Consider the following 14,806-nt stretch of genomic DNA (forward strand, 5'->3'; position numbering starts at 1 on the left):
GGGCCTTGGGCAGTAGGCAGAGTCCGAATTTAAGATGATTAAAGTCTTCAGGGTCAGAAGCGCTGACCATCGGCCTCCCTTAGGGTACATTGTATCTGTCATTGATAGATGATGTCAATAAAAATATCTATTCGTTTTCAGATTATTTCCGCTTCTAGGTTATTACAAAATATTGAGTGTAGTTCCCTGTGCTGTACAGTAGTTCTGTGTTGATGATCTATTTTATACATAGCAGTGTGTACGTGTTAATCCCAAACTGTTCATTTATCCCTCCCTGCACCTTTCCCCTTTGGTAATAATAAATTATAAGATTTTATGCTTCTCAGAAATGGGGGAGTTGAAAGAGAGGTATCATTTTCAATGGAAAAGCATTCAAAACTATATTGAAGCTTCAGTCAAGATTATTCGATGTACATCCTTGGAAAGAAATCACTTCATTTCTCCAATGTTGACCTGACAAATAAGACAATCCCCTTCACTGAACTTGCCTATACTAAAGTGATGGAAATATCAAATGGAAGTGTTGGAAACATCTTATTTTACCCGAGCCTTATACACGGCTCTAGGTTAATTACAGTTTGGCTCACACATCTGTTCATTGAAGTTACAATGTTCTCAATTTCTGTCACTGATCCTGCAGAGTGGGCCCCAACAAGGGTCCCCTGCCCCGTGTCATTGGAGCCAAGAGAACGAGACTGAGTTTGGTTCAGAAGCAAAGGAAACTTTAGATTCTGATCAGAGAACGGGGAGAGGTGAGAGCGTGCGCTCCCCCGAGGGCTGTGGGCGGGGCTGCTGTGTGGGGATCCGGGCAGCTTCAGCGGGACGAAGGGGCGGAGTCTCGAGGGCCGGGTTGGCTGGAGCTCAGGCTCCATGTCGCGGAGTCTGCATGGGCCCCCCCCCCCCCCCCCCCGAGCTGAGGTGTCGGCCCAGCCATTTTGCACCAGGAAATAGGTTCTGAAGTGCCGGGTGTGGGACCTCTGCATGTGGAAACCTAGGAGCAAGTGAAATTAGACAAAGCACAAAGGAATAAACGTTAGACTTTACTTTATTGCCCGGATTTTATTTTTATCTCCCAGGATTTTTTCATGGGCTCTGCCGGTGACAAACCCCTCCTCTGCCTTTTGTCCCATTCCTCATTGTTGGGGCGCTGAGGGTGCAGACCCCGCTTCTGTAACTGCTTCGTGCTGAGTCGGGAGGCCTCATACCCGGGGGGAGGGGCAGAACTTCTCCCCAGCAGCCTCCAGGTGAGGTTGACTGTCCCCAGGGCTCTTCCCGCACTGCTCGTCCGCCTGAGCCCCAGCATTTGAAGTGTTATAGATTCTAATGACCTTTAAGGGTGCAGGGAAGAGATGCGCAGAGACGCTGGGGGGGCCGGTTTTACCCTGCCCACATTTGTTCGGCCACCTTAGGCAGACGGTTTCTGCCAGCCTAGATACTCTGACCAGTAGTCTGCGCTTTCTTCAATTAGGCCCCTGAATTAACGTACAAAGAGCACCAGGTGTCAGAACTCTGCCTGCTCAACTCCCACACAGTCCAGGGCCGGTGGTGATCCAGACCCATGACGGCCACTGAGTCAACGGCCTTTTCAAGTAGCCAGGAGTGCAGCCGGTCTCATCGGCCGCCGCCGTCACCGCGGTGTCTGTAGGCGTTTCTATGGTGACAGCGTTATTTAGGGTTCCCCCGCCAAGCTTATGAGCTCCGCTCTGGGTGCAGTAAGTCCTGCAAGCAGTAGTCTGCTCTTTGGGGGCACGCTCTTGTTGTTTTCTGAGAGAAGATCCACGTCAAGTGATGGTCACACGGGTCATCATGGGGACCCGTTGCCCCCGGTTGTCCCTCTGGAGGTTGGAGTTGGAGGGCTTCCTCACTCGAGGTCAGTGTGCCCACGGAGCGACGCCTGCAACTTCAGGGCATGGTGGGCGGTTAGGATCACCGCGTGCGGTCCTTTCCCCTTAGGAGGGAGCTGGCCTTGCGGGCTGCGGATTCCAGGTTTTTAGATACCCCCAGTATCTTGTCCGGATGGGGCGGCGGGCCAAGCCCTTGGTGACCGTACTTTCTCCTACCTGGAGGGCATTCTTGCATTGTTCCATTTCAAGAGGTCCCAGTTTTTGCACTAATACTCCAAGGGCGATTCACTTTCTACCCGGAATGTAAAGGTCAAAGGGTTTAGCTAAATTAGGGAGGTCCAGGGCAAGGGTCTGAATTAACTGCTCTTTCCATTCTTGAAAGACCGCTTCTGGATTCTATTCGAACAGATCATCATCTTTTCCTTTCAATGTTTCCTATAGAGGCCCAGCTATTAGACTGTAGTTAGGGATCCAGATGCAGCAAACCCCGACCTCCCCAGGAACCCTTAAGCTGTCTTCTAGGTTTAGAAGGGGTAAGGCTGCAAATGACTTCTTCCCTTTCCTGGGATGGGCTTCTCCGACCTTCTGTGAGAATGAAGCCCAGGCAGGTCACCTTAGTCTGTGATATTTGAGCCTTTGTCTTGGACCCCTTCTATCCTTTATTGGCTAGGTAGTTCAGAGGCCTCCTTAGTAGGGCTGGGGATCAGAATGTCGTCTGCATATTGAAGGAGGGTTCCCTTCTCCAGAGGTAGATCTTTGAGGTTTTAGTTAAGTTTCCCCACAGGTGGTGCGGGAAGTTTTGAACCCTTGGGGGAGGACGGCCCAGCAGTACTGTCTTCCTTGTATGTTGAGTCCTGCCAGTCACAAGCCAAAATTTCTGTGCCCTCTGGGACTAATGGAATACAGAAGAAAGCATCATGTACGTCTCATACAGAATACTATGTCCTGGGGGATGGTACAATGACCAGCAGGGTGTAGGAATTAGGAACTATTGGATGCATATCCTCAGTGGCTTCACTGACTGTCCCGACATCTTTACCAGTTCCCCAGTAGCCCACGGGGCTCTCGTGGTCAGGCCCCTCGCAGGATATACAGCTCACCTGGGCAGGTACCCAGCAGCCCACGGGGCTCTCGTGGTCAGGCCCCTCCCAGGGTATGGAGCTCACCTGGGCAGGTACCCAGCAGCCCACGGGGCTCTCGTGGTCAGGCCCCTCCCAGGATATGGAGCTCACCTGTGCAGCTACCCAGCAGCCCACGGGGCTCTCGTGGTCAGGCCCCTCCTTGGATACGGAACACCCTTGTGCAGGTACCACGGCAGGGCTGGGCACACAGGAACCGTGCGCATAGCCCTCATTGCAGAGCACCCCCATCTCACCTGTCACTCAGAGCTGACACAGAGCACCTCAGAGCAGGACTTGAACTAACAAACAGCAGCTCCGACAGGTCTGTGACCCTGGGCTTCACTCTGTGTGGCCTCCCTCCGCCTGGTCTTCCAGAGACTTCCACTGCAGCCGGGGCACCAGGTCTCTGTCTCCACCCACCACCCCTCCTCTCCCTGACTCCTGGGTTCCTCTTATTAGGAGAGGGTCTTCTTGAAGTTGTCTCCCACTCATGGGCCAGATAAAATGGTTAGAAAACAAGCCAGGGCTGCAGCCCCTTGTCTATCCTGACCCTCAGGACCTACACGTGTTCCTTGGAACTGACCGGTGCAGCAAGGTCCATTTTATGCAACTGTGAGCCCCTGAGGGGCGAGGAGTGGCTGACCTGGGCAGTCTGACCCGGCCGGCCAGTCCTCCCCAGGTGTGCCTGGGCTGAGGTCAATATAAACACCGCTCCAGGCAGCAAGAGCCCCTGCAGCTGTGCCTGACGCCATATTCTCTGCCCCATCGGCAGTCTCGGGGCTGGGCTGGTGGGAGGGAGTAGGGCCCACGGCTCTGTGCGTGGCCCGGTGCGAGTGGGGCTCTGCTGGACTTTGTGCAGGAGTTGCCGGGCTGCCACCTGCTAAAGAAGAGGATGTGTCACCCATACCTGCCGCTGGAATTTCTCCCCGGGCAGAGGTGAGGACGGAGAAAAGCGGTGGGGGCCGGGACAGGAGGGGTACATTGGGCAGGGAGATGGAAAGCTTCCAGAAGAGCGCCCGGGGCCAGGACCATGCTGGTTGGCCTGCAGGCCCCAAGTCGGCCTCCGTGCTGGTGTGGCTCCATGGCCCTTCCTCTAGGCTTTCAAGTCCTTGCACACATTCAGGTGTTTTACCTGGGAAGGGTGGGAACAGTTCAGCAGCAGCTGGCCTGGGGGTCAGCTCACGTTTACTCAGGGACGCCTTGACATGGTCCCCCAGCTTTGCAATGAGGACGTTCCTTGCGGGGGGGCTGCTGGCTGCATGAGAGATGATTCCCCACCTCTGACCAACTTCAGAATTGTTTACCACTGGAGCAAGGGTTTTCCTGATAGGGTTTTCCTTTGTGTAACTAGTGGGTTCTTAATTGGCAGCGTGAACGGTGATATCAGAGGTCCCGAATCAGGATGGAAATACTTATCCCCAACTTGTACAGGCAGGCATAAAAACCTGGGGAGGCCGTGTGCAGCCGGCACCCTTAGGGATTGGCTTCCGACTGACCCCTCAACGTTCTGGTGTCCAGCCACTGCTTTAGAATTTCTGGGGCCCAGTGCTGACTCTAAGGGTTCTGTAACCCAGCCTCTGTTGGTCTTTAATGAGACCCGCACTTCCAGGGTCCCACAGAGCAGGGTCCGTGTGACTGTTCTGTGGCTTCTGTAACCAATGACCACAAGCTGGGTGGTTTAAAACAACAGGAATTCATCCTCCCCCAGTCCTGGAGACCAGACATCTGAGATCAAGGTGTTCCAGGATGGACGTCCCTCCAGAGGCTCCAGGATAGGGCTCTTCCTGCCTTTTCCAGCTTTGGGGGGCTCCAGGCATCCCCAGGCTTGCGGCTGCAGCCCTCCTGTCTCTGCCTTCACGTGGCTTCTCCTCTATGTGTTTCTCCTCTTTTGTCTCATAAGGACTCTCTCAATTGGATTGGGAGCCACGCTAACCCCAGATGGCCTCACCTCGAGACCCTTAACTACATATACAAAGACGCTTTTCCCAGATATGGTCTGGTTCCTGTGTTCTGGGGGGAACATATTTTGGGACCAGCATTCAACCCATTACCTGTGTATAAAATAACCCTGATTTTAGGAGATTACCAAGGTCCCGTATAGATAGCAGCCAGCAGCCATGTGGGTGGGGGTCTGGGGAGAATGAGGACCCTGGAATCCCCTGGAAAGGATGAAGTCCTGGCTGCATTAGGTGAGCTCTTCCACCACGGGGCCCGTGGAAACAGCCACTCCACTCTGTCCGTGGAAAGGGACCCAGTGCCGAGTCCAGAAATGGTGATATTGCAAAGCTGGCTCTTCTGGGGTGTCATCATCAGTAGCATCATGTAACCAGTAACTACGGGCTTGGAGGAGTCACCCTGTGGCACGTGATGACAGCACTGTCACTTTAGGCTCATCAAGCTTAGAATAGGAATGTTTGAAGGAGAAGAGTTTGGGAGATTGCGAAGCTTGGTTGTTAAGGAAACTGAGCAGGTTTGTCAAGGTAGGTTGTCAAGGAAACTTCTCCCTTAAACTGAAGGCAGGGCGGGGAGAGCTGAAATCCAGGGATCTTTTAAAGGGGCTGCTCTGAAACACCATCACCTGAGAGGTGGTCTCAGCGTGAGCTGGTGTTTGAGAAACGTGTGATGAGATGAAGTCTGACTTTCTGTGATAGCTGGGGAGGGGTTTGTAAAGCAACTTAGCGTTTAAGGCCAAGTTTGGTGCTGGAACATAGTGTCTCCCAAAACTGGGCTGAAGCTCAAGATGTCTCTGTCCCCTTCCTGTGAGAGTCCAGGGCAGGTGGGTGTCAGTTCCCAGGCTCTGCCCCCACTTTGTTTCTCCTCCCTGCTTCCAGGTGAGTGTTTCAACCAGCGGGGTGGGGTGACCACAGGGACATCGTGCCCTCCGTCCTAGGATGCAGGCTGGCCAAGGCCCTCACCACCTCCACCCCTTCCCCTTGGTAACACGAGACACTGCGCCCCAGCTGTAAGGGGTGGGAAGGCTGGGAGGTGCAGGGTAGCTGTGCACAAGGAAAAGGGAAATGGGTTCCGATGGGCAGCTGTGCGGCTCTGCTGTGAGGGTCGCCGAGACACTAGTGCACAGATTCTGGGTCCTGTGAAGCTTGGATGCTCTGTGGTTCTGGAAATCCTATAGGAGATGGTCCACAGCAGGTGAAGCTAATGCTCGCAGTGGAGGTGGTGTAGCCAAAGATCTGCAGTTGAGACTGAAGTACATACAGGAGAAAAGCATGTCACGTGAATGGACTTCATGCCCGTTTAACGTGAGTGCAGTCGTGTTAATGCCTAGCATCTTGTGTCTTGTGCCTCCTCGGGGACCCCCTCCTCAGTGCTGGGGCTCCTGTAACTCACGTGCAGGGGGATGGAGAGCGGGCTCTGTCCAGTCTGAGCCCAGAGTTACCCTGTGAGTCTGCTCGGGACCGCCGTAACCGATACCACACACTGGGCAGCTTGAATAACACGCTTATCTCCCAGTGCTGGATGCCGTCGGAGATCAAGGTGTCTGCACGCTGGCTTCTCCTGAGGCCTCTCTCCTTGGTGCTTAGACAGCCGTCTTCTCCCCAGGTCCTCACATGGTCTCCCCCTGTGCCTATCTGGGTCCTAATCGGTTGTTGGAGGACATCAATCCTATTGGATTAGGATCCACCCTAGTGACGTCATTTTTACTTTGATCATCTCTTTAAATATCCCATCTGCAAATACAGACACATCCTGGGGTCCTGGGGGTTAGGGATTCAGCCTGTGGATTTGGGGGGACATGACTGAGCCTATAGCATCCTCCTTAGGAACCAAGTGTGCCTCGGTCCTTTCTTCCCTGAGTTCATACGAGGTGATGTAATGGCTCAAAGAGAGGCCACTCGTGCAGAGTTTGTGTCCCAGCTGGGGAACGCTTCTCTGCTCTCTTTGATCAGGCAGTGGCAGTGGCACCCCCTCCGCAGGTGAGCAGTTCTGGCGTTTCCTGCCGTGTCTCCTGGCCTGCTGAGGTGCTCAGTGTCTGGGAAGCCAGGAGCCAGCAGCCTAGTGGGGATGCCGGGGACTCTTAGGGCCTTGGCAGATGTCTCTCCCGGCAGATACCCTAGCGAATGTGGGGAAACGTTGGGGGATTACAGGTGGGAGAGAGTCACAGTCTCGTTTATGCTTCAGAAAGACCACGTTGGGGTGGGATGTGAGACGCACCGTGGGGCAGGGAGCTTTGCCAGGCCTGATGGAGGAACCAGGCAGAAGACCGGGCTTGGGTCAGGGCTGTGGGCGTAGAGGGGAATTAGTGTGGGAAGTGGCCACGGGCTGTTGTCGAAGTATCGGCTTCCCTGTGCACCGAGGCCGAACAGAAATACGGAGACAGGGGTTTTGGAGGAAGAGACAGATGGCTTTATTTTTCTGCGAGGCAGCAGGGAAGACACAGCCGGCTAGACCTCAAGAACTGGGCACCCCTCTTTGAATATCAGGGGAGATTTTATATGTGGGTCTCCCGCAGTCCGGGGTACAGGATAAGGATCAAAGTAGTGAAGGTCTTGCGTTCCTCCTTTCCTTTGCATTATTTCAAAACGGTCACAGCTGGCATCAGGTTGCCCGGTCCGGCAGTCTGGTAATTGCATCCGTTTGCCCCTTGTTTATCGGCCGGTGACCTTGTTTCTGAAATGAAAAACTAGGGGATGATTTCTTATGAGGGGCGTATAGAATCTAAGAGCGTGACGTAACAAGGTTAGGGAGTGAGAGGCAAGGGCTGGAACTCACACAGTTAGGGGCGATGGGTGCCGAAGGTAAATTCCATAGTGTCAGGGAGTGGGGTTAGCTTTGTGAAGTACAAATCTACTTACTACAGATGAGTGACAAAGGAAAACAAGGAGTGATGAGCTCTTTCAGGCCAGGTCACGTTTCTTCTCTAGGCTGTTCGCTGTTCCCTTATTTCCCTTGTTCTCGGGGCAGGGAAACTTCATTTCTGTTTTTGCTGCAAGAAGACTGTGGAGGAGGAGCTGACGGTCACTGGGTCACAAGGCGAGTGGGAGCCTGGGAGGCCCCAGTGTTACCGAAGCGAACGTGGGTCCGCTCGCCCGAGTGCAGCAGAGCCAGTCTACTGACACCGGGTGTGGTGGAGGAAGGTGCAGCCGTAATTGTCAAAGTGCCAATACAAGGAGGCCAGGTGGCGTGTGCTCTAAAATCCCGAGCTCCCTGACGGATTTCAGCAAAGCCATTTTAAAGGCCAAGTGAAGGAGGGGGCTCGCAGGGTATGTGATCAGCTGGTGCACAGTTCTCTGGTTGATGGTGAGGTATGGGGTGGTTAACGTTATAAATTCTTAAGACACCAGAAGCTCCGGGGCTACGTGTTCATTATGATCAAGTAGTTAATTTCTTCCACGTGGTGGTGGAGGAAGCATGCGTCAGACACTGTTATCCAGGTACCTCAGAGAGGAGCTACCGCAGAGGAGGTGGGGGAGGGGTCTGTCCTGGGAAGGCCCCACAGGGTCCTGCTCAGTTACACCTGCTGCCTGGGCTCAGCAACCTGGGAAGGTGGGGCTGCTCGTGGGTGTGGGGAGCTGCAGGATCCCAGTCTTTTGAGGGGCCCGCTAGCCCCCAAGGTGAGATGGGGATGCAGTGGCTGGACAGAGGTGTCTGGCCTGGGAGAGGGGTCCAGGCTGGAAATGTCAGTGGAATCATGGCAGGGAGGGAGAGGAAAGGCAGCGTGGGGGCAGATGGGTCACAGCAAACTAATGCAGGTGACTGCGGTGCTGTTGGAAGCAACTCAGAGCCACAAAGGAGTAGCCGTCAGGGCTCAGCTGAGCAGGTACCCAGCAGCCCCCGGGGCTCTCGTCGTCCGGCCCCTCCCAGGGTATGGAACTCAGCAGAGCAAAGACCCAGCAGCCAATTGGGCTCTCGTGGTCAGGCCCCGCCCAGAATATAGAGCTCAGCTGAGCAGGTACCCAGCAGCCTCCGGGGCTCTCGTGGTCAGGCCCCACCCAGAATATAGAGCTGAGCTGAGCAAAGACCCAGCAGCCAACGGGGCTCTCGTGGTCGCGCCCCTCCCAGGCTATGGTGGTCAACTGGGCAGGTACACCGGCAAGGCTTGGCACACAGGAACTGTGCACGTAGCCCTCATTTCAGAGCACCCCAGCTCACCCTTTGGTCAGAGCTGACAGAAACCACCTCAGAGCAGGACCTGAACTAACAAACAGCAGCTCCGGGACAGGTCTGTGACCCTGGGCTTCACTCTGTGCGGCCTCCTTCCACCGGGTCTTGCAGAGGCTTGCACCGCAGCCGGGGCACCAGGCCTCTGTTTTCACCCACCAGCCCTCCTCTCCCTGACTCCTGGGTTCCTCTCATTAGGAGAGGTTCTTCTTGAATCTGTCTCCCACTCATGGACCAGACAAAATGATTAGAAAACAAGCCGGAGCTGCAGCCCCTTGTCTCTCTTGACCCTCAGGACCTACACCTGTTCCTTGGACCCGGGCGGTGCAGCCAGACCTATTTTCTGCAACTTTGAGCCCCTGAGGGGCGAGGATTGGCTGACCTGGGCAGCGTGACCCGGCCGGCCAGCCCTCCCCAGGTGTGCCTGGGCTGAGGTCAATATAAACCCCGCTCCAGGCAGCAAGAGCGCGTGCAGCTGTGCCTGACGCCATATTGTCTGCCCCGTCAGCAGTCTCGGGGCTGGGTTGGTGGGAGGGAGTAGGGCCCACGGCTCTGTGCGTGGCCCGGTGCGAGTGGGGCTCTGCTGGACATTCTGCAGGAGTTGCCGGGCTGCCACCTGCTAAAGAAGAGGACGTGTCACCCATACCTGCCTCTGGAATTTCTCCCCGGGCAGAGGTGAGGAAGGAAAAAAGCAATGGGGGCCGGGACGGGAGGGGTACGTCAGGCAGGGAAATGGAAAGCTTCCAGAAGCGCTCCGGGGGCCAGGACCATCCTGGCTGACCTGCAGGCCCCAAGTCGGCCTGCGTGCTGTGGCTGGTGTGGCTCCACGGCCTTTCCTCTAGGTGTTGAAGTCTTTGCACACATTTAGGTGTTTTACCTGGGAAGGGTGGGAACGGTTCAGCAGCAGCTGGCCTGGGGGTCAGCTCCCGTTTACTCAGGGCCGCCTCGGCTCGGGCCGCCAGCTTTGCAATGAGGACGCGCCTTGCGGGGGGGCTGCTGGCTGCGTGCGAGATGATTCCCCACCTCTGACCAACTTCCGAATTGTTTACCAGTGGAGCAGGTGTCCTGATAGGGTTTTCCTCTGTGTAACTTGTGGGTTCTTCATTAGCAGCGTGAACGGCGATATCAGAGGTCCTGAATCAGGATGGAAATATTTATTCCCGACTTGTACAGGCGTAAAAACCTGGGGAGGCCGTGTGCAGCCGGCACCCTTGGGGATGGGCTTCCGACTGACCCCTCAACGTTCTGGTGTCCAGCCAGTGCTTTAAAATTTCTGGGGCCCACTCCTGACTCTAATGGTTCTGCAATCCAGCCTCTGTCGGTCTTTAACGAGTCCCGCACTTCCAGGGTCCTACAGAGCAGGGTCCCTGTGACCCTTCTGTGGCTTCTGTAACAAATGACCACAAGCTGGCTGGTTTAAAACCACAGGAATTCATCCCCCCCCCCAGTCCTGGAGACCAGACATCTGACATCAAGGTGTTGCAGGTTGGACGTCCCTCAAGAGGCTCCAGGATAGGGCTCTTCCTGCCTTTTCCAGCTTTGGGGAGCTCCAGGCGTCCCTGGGCTTGCGGCTGCAGCCCTCCCGTCTCTGCCTCTGTCTTCAGGTGGCTTCTCCTCTGTGTCAGTGTCTCTCCTCTTTTGTCTCAGAAGGACACTCTCAATTGGATTGAGGGCCACCCTCACCACGATGACCTCACCTCGAGATCCTTAACTACATATACGAAGACCGTTTTCCCAGATATGGTCCTGTTCCTGTGTTCTGGGGGGCACATCTTTTGGGGCCAGCATTCAACCCATTACCTGTGTATAAAATAACCCTCATTGTAGGAGATTACCGAGGTCCCATATAGACTGGCACAGACAGCAGCCAGCAGCCATGTGGGTGGGGGTCTGGGGAGAATGAGGACCCTGGAATCACCTGGAAAGGATGAAGTCCTGGCTGCATTAGGTGAGCTCTTCCACCACGGGGTCCGTGGAAAGGGACCCAGTGCCGAGTGCAGAAATGGTGATATTGCAAAGCTGGCTCTTCTGGGATTTCATCATCCGTAGCGTCATGTAACCAGTAACTACGGGCTTGCAGGAGTCACTCTGGCACGTGATGACAGCACTGTCACTTTAGGCTCATCACGCCCAGCATAGGAATAATTGAAGGAGAAGAGTTTGGGAGATTGCGAAGCTTGGTTGTTAAGGAAACTGAGCAGGTTTGTCCAGGAAACTTCTCGCTTCCACTGAAGGCAGGGCTGGGAGAGCTGAAATCCAGGGATCTTCTAAAGGGGCTTCTCTGAAGCACCGTCACCCGAGAGGTGGTCTCGGCGTGAGCTGGGGTTTGAGAAAAGTGTGATGAGATTAAGCCTGACTTCCTGTGACAGCTGGGGAGGGGTTTGTAAAGCACCTTGGCTTTTAAGGCAGAAGTTTGTTGCCGGAACAGAGTGTCTCCCCAAACTGCGCTGAAGCTCAAGGTGTCTCTGTCCCCTTCCTGTGGGAGTCCAGGGCAGGTGGGTGTCAGGTGCCAGGCTCCGTCCCCCCTGTTTCTCCTCCCTGCTTCCAGGTGAAGGCTCCAAGCAGCAGGGTGGGGTGGCCACGGGGGCATCGTGCCCTCTGTCCTAGGACGCAGGCTGGCCAAGGCCCTCACCACCTCCACCCCTTCCCCTTGGTAACACAAGACACTGCACCCCAGCTGTAAGGGGTGGGAAGGCTGGGAGGTGCAGGGTAGCTGTGCACAAGGAAAAGGGAAATGGGTTCCGATGGGCAGCTGTGCGGCTCTGCTGTGAGGGTCGCCGAGACACCAGTGCACAGATTCTGGGTCCTGTGAAGCTTGGATGCTCTGTGGTTCTGGAAATCCTATAGGAGATGGTCCACAGCAGGTGAAGCTAATGCTCGCAGTGGAGGTGGTGTAGCCAAAGATCTGCAGTTGAGACTGAAGTACATACAGGAGAAAAGCATGTCACGTGAATGGACTTCATGCCCGTTTAACGTGAATGCAGTCGTGTTAATGCCTAGCATCTTGTGTCTTGTGCCTCCTCGGGGACCCCCTCCTCAGTGCCTGGGGCTCCTGTAACTCACGTACATGCTGATGGAGAGCGGGCTCTGTCCAGTCTGAGCCCTGAGTTACCCTGTGAGTCTGCTCGGGACCGCCGTAACCAATAGCACACACTGGGCAGCTTGAATAACACGCTTATCTCCCAGTGCTGGATGCCGTCGGAGATCAAGGTGTCTGCACGCTGGCTTCTCCTGAGGCCTCTCTCCTTGGTGCTTAGACAGCCATCTTCTCCCCAGGTCCTCACATGGTCTCCCCCTGTGCCTATCTGGGTCCTAATCGGTTGTTGGAGGACATCAATCCTATTGGATTAGGATCCACCCTAGTGACGTCATTTTTACTTTGATCATCTCTTTAAATATCCCATCTGCAAATACAGACACATCCTGGGGTCCTGGGGGTTAGGGATTCAGCCTGTGGATTTGGGGGGACATGACTGAGCCTATAGCATCCTCCTTAGGAACCAAGTGTGCCTCGGTCCTTTCTTCCCTGAGTGCATACGAGGTGATGTAATGGCTCAAAGAGAGGCCACTCGTGCAGAGTTTGTGTCCCAGCTGGGGAACGCTTCTCTGCTCTCTTTGATCAGGCAGTGGCAGTGGCAGCCCCCTCCGGAGGTGAGCAGTTCTGGCGTTTCCTGCCGTGTCTCCTGGCCTGCTGAGGTGCTCAGTGTCTGGGAAGCCAGGAGCCAGCAGCCTAGTGGGGCTGCCGGGGACTCTCAGGGCCTTGGTCGATGTCTCTCCCGGCAGATACCCTAGCGAATGTGGGGAAACGTTGGGGGATTACAGGTGGGAGAGAGTCACAGTCTCGTTTATGCTTCAGAAAGACCACGTTGGGGTGGGATGTGAGACGCACCGTGGGGCAGGGAGCTTTGCCAGGCCTGATGGAGGAACCAGGCAGAAGACCGGGCTTGGGTCAGGGCTGTGGGCGTAGAGGGGAATTAGTGTGGGAAGTGGCCACGGGCTGTTGTCGAAGTATCGGCTTCCCTGTGCACCGAGGCCGAACAGAAATACGGAGACAGGGGTTTTGGAGGAAGAGACAGATGGCTTTATTTTTCTGCGAGGCAGCAGGGAAGACACAGCCGGCTAGACCTCAAGAACTGGGCACCCCTCTTTGAATATCAGGGGAGATTTTATATGTGGGGCTCCCGCAGTCCGGGGTACAGGATAAGGATCAAAGTAGTGAAGGTCTTGCGTTCCTCCTTTCCTTTGCATTATTTCAAAACGGTCACAGCTGGCATCAGGTTGCCCGGTAATTGGGGTCCGGCAGTCTGGTAATTGCATCCGTTTGCCCCTTGTTTATCGGCCGGTGCCCTTGTTTCTGAAATGAAAAACTAGGGGATGATTTCTTATGAGGGGCGTATAGAATCTAAGAGCGTGACGTAACAAGGTTCGGGAGTGAGAGGCAAGGGCTGGGACTCACACAGTTAGGGGCGATGGGTGCTGAAGGTAAATTCCATAGTGTCCGGGAGTGGGGTTAGCTTTGTGAAGTACAAATCTACTTACTACAGATGAGTGACAAAGGAAAACACGGAGTGATGAGCTCTTTCAGGCCAGGTCACCTTTCTTCTCTAGCCTGTTCGCTGTTCCCTTATTTCCCTTGTTCTCGGGGCAGGGGAACTTCATTTCTGTTTTTGCTGCAAGAAGACTGTGGAGGAGGAGCTGACAGTCACTGGGGCACAAGGCGAGTGGGAGCCTGGGAGGCCCCAGTGTTAGCGAAGCGAACGTGGGTGCGCTCGCCCGAGTGCAGCAGAGCCAGTCTACTGACACCGGGTGTGGTGGAGGAAGGTGCAGCCGTAATTGTCAAAGTGCCGATACAAGGAGGCCAGGTGGCCTGTGGTCTAAAACCCCGAACTCTTTGACGGATTTCAGCAAAGCCATTTTAAAGGCCAAGTGAAGGAGGGGGCTCGCAGGGTATGTGATCAGCTGGTGCACAGTTCTCTGGTTGATGGTGAGGTATGGGGTGGTTAACGTTATAAATTCTTAGGCACCAGGAGCTCCGGGCCTACCTGTTCATTATGATCAAGTAGTTAATTTCTTCCATCTGGTGGTGGAGGAAGCATGTATCAGACACTGTTATCCAGGACCGGGTTTTCCTTGTGACAGTGTCATGACCTTGGATAAAAATATGTCAGGATATTAGCTCAGAATAGTTTCTGGAGTATAGTTATTGATTGCATCAGGGCCCATGTTAGGGACAGATTCCAGGCCATAGTGATAGATAGTGTCAAGGCCTTAGTTAGGATGAGTTAGGGCGTTCGTTAGGGAGAGTATTAGGGTTTTAGTTAGGATAAGATGCAGGACATTAGCTTAGGATAGAGTCAAGTTCCAGGCCAGGGATAGGGTCAGCAAATGACCAAGGGAAAGTATGAAGACCTTAGTTATTGAGAGCCTCAGGGCCTTAGTTAGGACCAGCATCAGGGCTTAAATCAGGAGAACTGCCAGGGCTGCCTATACGGATAGCGTCAGGGCCTAACTAAGGTACAGCCAAAAGGCCTAAATGAGGCCACTGTTTAGGGCCTGAATTATGGACAGTGTCCGGGCATGACTTAGGAGCAGCATAAGTGTCTCTGTGTGGGATCAGCGTTAGGGTCATCTTTAAACACCTTATCAAGGCCTCTGTTAGGGAGAGCCTCAGGGCTTGATTTCCGGGAAGCATCAAGGCTTGCTTTCAGCCAATTTCAGGACCTT

Source organism: Kogia breviceps, chromosome X (genome assembly GCF_026419965.1).
Source record: "Kogia breviceps isolate mKogBre1 chromosome X, mKogBre1 haplotype 1, whole genome shotgun sequence".
Classification (NCBI taxonomy): domain Eukaryota; kingdom Metazoa; phylum Chordata; class Mammalia; order Artiodactyla; family Physeteridae; genus Kogia; species Kogia breviceps.